Here is an 8,835-nt window from a genome sequence, read left to right as displayed (position 1 = left end):
TCTGATGTTGCAGGCTGTGTGTGGCGACTTGTTTTGAAAAAAGTTAAATAGCAAATTTTTTACGTCTAGTGGTCTAGGTTTACTGTACATAAATTACTAAAATTAGCATAACCGGCGGCTTAAGCTGGGATTTCATTGGTTAACGTCTTGTCCCCGCTAATTATAAAATCAAAAAATCTGACTGAAAGAAGATGGCCGTGCGAGAGTTGGACCTTTGACGAAGACTATAAATGTCGAAGAAATTGGGTAAATTTCTCAATGAAAATACGTTTTAATGCATGCTAAGGATTTCAAAATTATTATTTCTATATGTCGAATAAGATTAATGGTAAAAAATGCTTTTGGAAGGTGTGGAGAGATTTGACAATGGCAAATGTGCTGTGCCGAAGATTGTCATAGATTTTATTTCTCAATATAAATATATTTACTGTGGAAGAGAGAAATTACTTTAATACGAGAACCCACATCACCGAATGCCGAACGAAATGGATTTCACGAATAAATAAAGTAAGGAAGGAACTGTTTGGTGTTATATTTTGGTTCCATACTTATAAAATTACGATAACAACAATGAAATGGGAATAGTTAAATATCCAGTCTCCCTGAATGGTATTTTAGGTCCATACTAGTACGTTATGCATTCACTGTATTTTTAACAATTTAATATTTTCTTAATATTTTCACTTTCACATTCTCTATTGTTTAAGGACAAAACAAGCTCAACAAATTTAGCGTACGTTGATACTGACTCTGAATGTTTAAAGGCAGAATTTCATCTTCAGCATGTACGTTCATAAGGGGGTCAAAATTTGGTTGGCACATTGCATCATGGGAGTTGTTTGTTTTGAGCTGAAGATGTAAGTGAGTGAGCACTAACTATTTAAAAATATGTGCATATTAAAACGGTGTTAGGATTAATAAATTATATATATTCTCTGATGATGGCTTTGGAATAAAGTCGAAACAAGGTGCCATCCAGTAAACTGCTATAGTGGCGAGAATCTCTCGTCCATACGCAGTTTAAAAGAGATTTGACTCGTCTCCAATCCCTGTGGGCTTGGAAGCTCAACAGGTAGAGTGGCGGACTAGTAGCAAGGTGCAAGTTCAAATCTCGTCCAAGTCACATGTTTTTCATGTGCATATTAAAACCGTGTTAGGATTAATATATCATATATAATCTCTAACCATATATGTAGGCTACATTTTGTGCTCCAAGCTCATGCTTTGTGTGATGAAGGCAGAAACCTTTTGTATTTACATTGGAGCCTTGCTTGATGACAAATTGCTTTAGGAAACAATTTTCATGTGATGTGTTTATTTTAAAAAATCATTTATTAGAATTTTGTTTCGGGGAGGGGAGGATTGAGGCAACATTGGGCACTGCGGAAATGCTCCATGAATCAGGGGCGGTGCCTCAAAATTGTACCTGGAGACTGATTAAGATTTATATTTACTGAATTTACTACTGTCTTTGCCTCAAGTTAGGATAAAATTTATGAATGTTAGCAGAAACTTTATCTTGAGGAAAAAGTTGGGGTGGGGGAGGCTCAAGCATCTCTCAGCCAGTTAACTTGCTTCATTCTCAATTTATCTTCAAAACACATGCATTTTTGATGTGTATTGATGTGGAAAGATTCAGAACCCCCCTGCTCTGCATTGCCTGAGAATGGGGGGAGTATAATTACCTAATATTGTTTGTAATGTTACATTCACTTGACAGGAAGCATGCTCAACCCTCCGGAAATGGTAGAAATTTGAATCAAATCAGGAGGGAGGATGAGCTCAATTGTATGTCGGTACGTTATTATATTTATTCAATAAGAAATGCTATTGCTAATCAGTGCGGAGTACAATCTGGATTTTTGATTAAGTTTTAAAAACTTGACCAACATTGACTTTTTTTCTAATTTGTTACAATGACATGGAAATTGTTCTTAATAAACATAAATCTTCGCAGGTCTGTTTTCAAAACCACTGCATATTGAGACTTTTTTTTTCTAATTTGTTACAATGACCTGGAAGTTGTTCGTAATAAACATAAATCTTCGCAGGTCTGTTTTTAAAAACCACTGCATATCGAGACTTTTTTCTAATTTGTTACAATGACCTGGAAATTGTTCTTAATAAACATAAATCTTCGCAGGTCTGTTTTTAAAAACCACTGCATATCGAGACTTTTTTCTAATTTGTTACAATGACCTGGAAATTGTTCTTAATAAACATAAATCTTCGCAGGTCTGTTTTTAAAAACCACTGCATATTGAGACTTTTTTTTCTAATTTGTTACAATGACCTGGAAATTGTTCTTAATAAACATAAATTTTCGCAGTTGTGTTTTTAAAAACCACTGCATATTGAGACTTCATATCTCAAAGATTTTATTGAAGGTCGTTCACCTTCTGTGCTCTGGACTCATCAGTTTTATTAGTAATTTATGACGAAGTGCCTTGTCAGCATTTAAAACATCATTTTAATTATTGAAAACATGTTGGGCTTTTTAACTGATTGATTTTCTAATGAGTTCTGACAATTTAAATTTTTATAGTTCATATGAATATATTTGTAAAATAAATGCAATAAAACGCATGCGCTGTGCTGGTCAATATCTGTGTTTGCATTAGCCTGTGCATCCATTATCATACCGATCTCAGTTCAAGAAATTAAATCAATAAATTGTTCAATCAACAAGAATTTGCAAATCAATCATAAAATTTGTCTACTAACTGACGCTATGTTCACCAACCATCAGTTATTATGGTTACTATCTGACGCTATGTTCACCAACCATCAGTTATTATGGTTACTATCTGACGCTATGTTCACCAACCATCAGTTATTATGGTTACTATCTGACGCTATGTTCACCAACCATCAGTTGTTATGGTTACTATCTGACGCTATGTTCACCAACCATCAGTTGTTATGGTTACTATCTGACGCTATGTTCACTAACCATCAGTTGTTATGGTTACTATCTGACGCTATGTTCACCAACCATCAGTTATTATGGTTACTAACTGACGCTATGTTCACCAACCATCAGTTGCTATGGTTACTATCTGACGCTATGTTCACCACCCATCAGTTGTTATGGTTACTATCTGACGCTATGTTCACCACCCATCAGTTGTTATGGTTACTATCTGACGCTATGTTCACCACCCATCAGTTGTTATGGTTACTATCTGACGCTATGTTCACCACCCATCAGTTGTTATGGTTACTATCTGACGCTATGTTCACCACCCATCAGTTGGCATGGTTACTATCTGACGCTATGTTCACCACCCATCAGTTGGTATGTTTATTATCTGACTATATGTTCACCAACCATCAGTTGCTATGGCTGCTATCTGACTTTAAGTTCACCAACCATTAGTTGCTATGGTAACCGACAGCCTTTTTAAGTCCCTCTTTATTCCTCACTTCACATCAACTAAGTGAAGTTTTCCTTGCCATGTTTAATTTCACTGTGTCGTTACGTGTGATATTTGCTTTTTAATTACCTGTGCCATGACATACGGTTGCTTTGATTACCCATGCACCTGTTCCCCCGTATCCCACGTTATTCAGTTACGCGTTGTTCGTGTTGCGCATGCGTGGTTTTGTGGCTATGCTCTCAGTGGTTCTCCATTGCTATTCGTTGAAAAACAAAAAATATGAGGTTCGGTTCAGGCCGCAGGTTTTAGTCCAGCCATGGTTATTTAGTATACTATCTTAAATAATTTGCATAGAAAGAGAAAAAAGTCGGGCCATTCTTCAGATAATTGTTTAAGAAATTAATTTCACGATTTAAACATTCGCGGCGTCTCTTGCAATCAGTGCTCTCACTTTTAAGGAATTATCCTTAAAATCAGGATTTTCTAAAGGTTTTAAGGATATTTTAAAGGATGTTTTTAAACTTTAAATTAATATACACTTAATAATATTTAATGTTTCTTTACAAATACAACGTTGAAAAACTTGAAAACAGCAAAAAACGAGGAAAAACCATGAAAAAAAACACTTTTTGAGCTTATTTAATCACGCCTTGTAGTAATTTATACAAATTTAAGGAATTTGATGGAAATGTGAGGAATTTTTAAGCATTTTCTAAGGAACTAGGAAATTTGATTGTGAGAGCACTGCTTGCAATATACTTTATTTCTGTTTCAAGTTTATGTCGGAACTTTTGTTCGTATGACCAGCCGAACATTACAAAATCTCCATTTGAAACAAGATTGATTAAATGTAGCTCTTTGGAAATCCATTTTTGAGCATGGTTTGGTTTAAGGTACAACACAAGAGTCATCATGTTTAACAAACGTGGATCTTTTTTGTCAACGTGAAAATCACGTCATTTATCTTTAAAAAATATTTGCTTTTTTATACTGCCTGATCCATATTCCATCGTGATCGACTTTTATGTCATTGTACAACGCAACCTCGCGCTAAAAAGTTTAAATAAAACGAGTAGTTCCAGTCTCCTGGCATAATTATGAGCTTTTTAGTGACGTTATCGTTTTGGACGCTCGTTACCAAGGAAACGTCGTAGTCTACTCGAAGTGTGCATCTTCTATCGGTTGCGTTCATTAATTATTAATATTGTCGTATCATGCAGTTTATAGTTCAACTGTTAGTTGGGCTGAATTACGGGGATAATTTTGAGAATTTGTTCCTTATTTCTTTCTTTGTCTTGTGATAAGTTACGAAGAATGATGTGGTAAGGCTTGTTGATTTGCCCAATTGAAAATCTTTCTCTACGCTCTTCTATGCTGACGATTCGACACCGCAAACAGAACATGATGCAGTAAGTTTATTTAAATGTCAGCTGCTAAATTTCATCGAGCTTTAAATTGCTAATCTTGCCATAATTTTTGAGGAAATTTCTATTTAACGTCTTTAAATGCGTTGTTTTTATGACATTTTATTGAATCACAGAAGACCGTACCCCCAAACTCACTGTACCTCTGTGTCGACCGTTGTTTGAATTACATGTTGAATTTAAAAATCCACCGGTTCTTATTCTAAAAATCCTGTCATGTATTCGTAGAGCACTCTTTTTAACATGTCTTTCGCTTCCCTTTGACATTTTTTCATTTAATTGTCAATGTGGGATTTTCAAACAATATCTTTGAATTATACCGAACATAATTGTGTAATGGAGGAATTGCATCTACGGGTTTCATTATCAATAAAATGTAATTCACTTTTCTTCAACAAAAACATAATATAGCGTTCAGAACTTCTGATGCAGTATTTATAGTTGGGTCAATAATACAATTAAATGGATCAAATGGATTTCGCATTTGTTCATTTGTAACATCCATATGGCGTCTGTGTACAGCATTGGCGTTCTCTTTTTATGACATAGAATTTTATTGTTACCTTGTATTCCATCTTCAATTGAAAGTGTTTACAAAGTGTATTACATTAAAATTTCTAATTTCTATTGACATTTAAAATCGTGAGTTTCTGTTGTCGATGAACGTCCTATATGACAAAAAATTCCATCAACCAAACCTATGGCGACTCATGCATGTGCGTTAACATATTTGAGAAAAATGAAACACTTTTTCTGTAAATACGTTTTCAAACATCTCATTTGTTTATAAACGACTTCATCTCCATGCAGTTTTAAACATGTTTCGCTCGTATTAAACTCATAAATCATGTTCTCGCACTGTCCGAACTTGTTCTCGTGTGGAAAGTTCGAAAAGCTGTACAAAGAAGACATTTGATAATTGTCTTGAATGAAACTAAAAAAATAGTTATTTTTTACGATTCAATTCCTCTCCCAAGTGCCCCCCACCCCCCACTTCTACAGCACTGGATTTCGAGCGCAACGTATAAATTCGAGATTTTGCTTGTCAAGGTTTTGATTACAATATTGTTCTTGACATCATGTAGCCGATTATCTTCTCGTTTAATTGGGGTCAATCTTTCATATATTTTACATTTAAATTTTTTAAAGAAAAATCTAAATGGATTGTAGTTTGGTAAGAACCACTTTGTAGTTATTTTATTATAAGGAGAATCTTCCTTTGGTATGTAAAGGCTTTGGTTCGGACCGTTCGGCATATGTAGGTAGAACGATAAAATTATCTCTCAAAATTTTTATTTAATTTCGCTGCGAAAAGAAGGTTCAACGCTCAATGGTTTACAATGCGTTTTATGTTCAGAAATATACGCAAGCATTTTCGTAAAATAAGCTCTAAATTCTTTTGTTTTTTTTTCTGTCGATAAACAGCTGTCCTCTTAGCTGCTACTCTCGCATTAACTAACGTCAAAATTTATCGCCCAGTCTATTCTTCAATTTCCAACACAGATTAGCAACATGCGTTTTAATTATTCTGCTAATTACAATGCAATAATCACAATTGCCAAAATAAATTGTACAGTACGTGACTCAAATAGATGACTACTTAAAGTATATTGATAAGTATCTGGATGTATAGGTATTCTCTTTAGCTCATACAAATTGCTCGCTTTTGCGCTGAAGTAATTTTCTCAAACATTATTTGATTGATCTGAGTAAAAGAAAGTTGGTACTTTATGCATGAGAAATACAAACAAGCGCTTCTGGACATTTCAAGTTGCCCGTAATTTTTAACAGGTGAACTTCTTTTAGCGAAACAAACGAGTTCATGAGATCTTCGGATTTCTTTGAAGTTTCATTTGTGTAGAGCAAAACATACACAGACATAGAATTACGATGGAAAGAGAAACGTCAATACCGAACAATTATTTTTGCTTCGTTCTGTTTGCCCACCCACTATTTGTCTATCACAAATGCCGCATTGCGATTGGCTATTCCACTGTTGTCAATTTGTGATAAACAACGTTTAGGGAAGCGCATGGCGTTTTGAAGAATTTTTGAAAAATTGATTGGAAAACACTTCGAGTTAAAGGCATCGGGTGAAAATCCAAAGCAACTTGTTTTCGTTGTCCGTAAGCTTAAAAACAACGCTGTCTTTTCACGTTTATAACTGGACTCAATCGTTGTCTTTTTGTTCGTTTCTGTATTGACAACGACATTGTGCTATGTCTGTCTTTTTACAGGTGCGGGAAGGACTGTCTTTGTTAAACAAACGTGGGGGTGATAAAAAAGTTAAAGTTGATGTATTCGATATGTCAGCATCATGCATACTGCTGTTGATCAAATTATCATCAAGCACTCCGCGGAACCAGAAGGGATGGCGAAGAAAGAGCAGGCGATAAAAGCGGAAATTGATCCAGATTTCGAGGAAAAATCCTGTTGCTGTTTGAAAAGAACTTTCATTGTGAGAAAATGGTTTATCCATTTAGTACATTGGCCATATCCTTTAGAAATATAGACTTCCATGAAATCAACTATTGTAAGTTCTTTGAATTTTATTTGTTTGTAGCACTATAAATAAACTTTCTATAACTAATAAAGACGAGGAAGAATGGCGCCAGTTTTCAACAGTTTTTTTGAAGAACTACCCAATTGTCATTCCTCATGACAAACACCCTTTCAGCGCCATATTTAAATTTGTAGCCAACGCCAAGATATGCCATGTTTTACAGTACAAATAATGCCCAACCTCAGAAATTTGAGGAATAGGCAGGACAAGCAGGCAACTTTTGATGGTACAAAATAAAAGTACAAAATAAAACGGATTCCGAGAATAGACATCTCGGTTTCTTGATATTAAAGATAAAGCGTCAAAATGGCGTCTTGTTGTCGTCAAAATGTCGTCTTGTTGTCGTCAAATGTCGTCAAAATGTCGTCTTGTTGTCGTCTTGTTGTCGTCTTGTTGTCGTCAAATGTCAAAATGTCGTCTTGTTGTCGTCAAATGTCGTCAAAATATCGAGTTTGAAAAAAGACTATGGGCAATAATTCGTCTCTATTGATCGTCTTTAACGAAAAAGCGTCCATATGTCGCCTTCTGAGTATTTGCAGTTTAATGCACGATCCGAAACCATTTTTTCAGTTAGAATAGAAATTGTTTGTCATCTTTTGACGTCAGGTGTTGACGTCTTTCATGTAATTGTCAACCACAATGAATAGAGGGCCTTCATTGTATTATAAATTATTTGTTGAAAACCGCAGTAGGACAGCTGAAAACTCGTCACGGTATCATGTTTACAAAAAAAAAGAGTTTCAAAAATTTCATTAATTAAAAGCCGGCAAAAAATACAGGATTTATTTCCTTCTTCAACGATGTTGAAGTAAAATTTTAAAATGAAAGATTGGAAGATCATATCTTCGTTCAATTTTAAAATTTTTAAAAGTTGATCATTTCAAAAGTCTGTATTTGTTATTCTTAACTCAACCTTAAATGGTTCGAACGACTCAGTATGGTAGTAATCCTCGTCAATTGCGTTTGTCTTGCTTTGACGGATCCGCTGGACAGGGATTGTGTGAAGGCTCAATGTCAACACCTAACAAAAATCAACTCGTTTGTTCTGTATTTCTTCGTCGCCGAGATGGCCGTTAAGATGGTTGCTATGGGCGTGATTGGAAAGAAAAGTTATTTCGCGGAGGGCTGGAACCGACTTGATTTTCTCATTGTTGTCGCTGGGTATGTTTGTCACGTCAGCTTTTTTGGTGAAGTGAATTTAGAAAGATGGAGAAGAGTCAGTATCAACCATCATGCATTGCGCGCGTTTGGTTATTTTCACGTGCAAAGATATTTTAGGGATTTTACACTGGGAGGGCATTAACTTCAAAAGGGCCTGTGAAGCGTGAGGCGGAGGTTTCGAAAATACTTTCTACAGCGAAGTTTTAAAAATTGCAATTTCGCAAATGCTATTTTATGCGTTTGTAGATGAAATTAATCACAGCGTAACAGACATGTTATGAAATGAACATTCTTACTTCAAGCGGGA

At 35.2% G+C, this 8,835-nt stretch overlaps 1 long non-coding RNA gene across 1 annotated transcript; it reads left to right on the top strand.

Moving 5' to 3' along the window:
• Window positions 1–4,451: 4,451 nt before the first annotated feature.
• LOC124448643 lies at window positions 4,452–7,668 on the top strand. The gene is made up of 2 exons (XR_006949187.1): window positions 4,452–4,789; window positions 7,042–7,668. It is a non-coding gene; the product is annotated as an uncharacterized LOC124448643 (long non-coding RNA).
• The last annotated feature ends 1,167 nt before the right edge of the window (window positions 7,669–8,835 follow it).

This window comes from Xenia sp. Carnegie-2017, unplaced genomic scaffold (genome assembly GCF_021976095.1).
Source record: "Xenia sp. Carnegie-2017 unplaced genomic scaffold, XeniaSp_v1 HiC_scaffold_23, whole genome shotgun sequence".
Taxonomy (NCBI): domain Eukaryota; kingdom Metazoa; phylum Cnidaria; class Anthozoa; order Malacalcyonacea; family Xeniidae; genus Xenia; species Xenia sp. Carnegie-2017.
The sequence above is the reverse complement of the archived record's forward strand: the minus strand, read 5'-3'. Positions and strand labels throughout refer to the sequence as shown.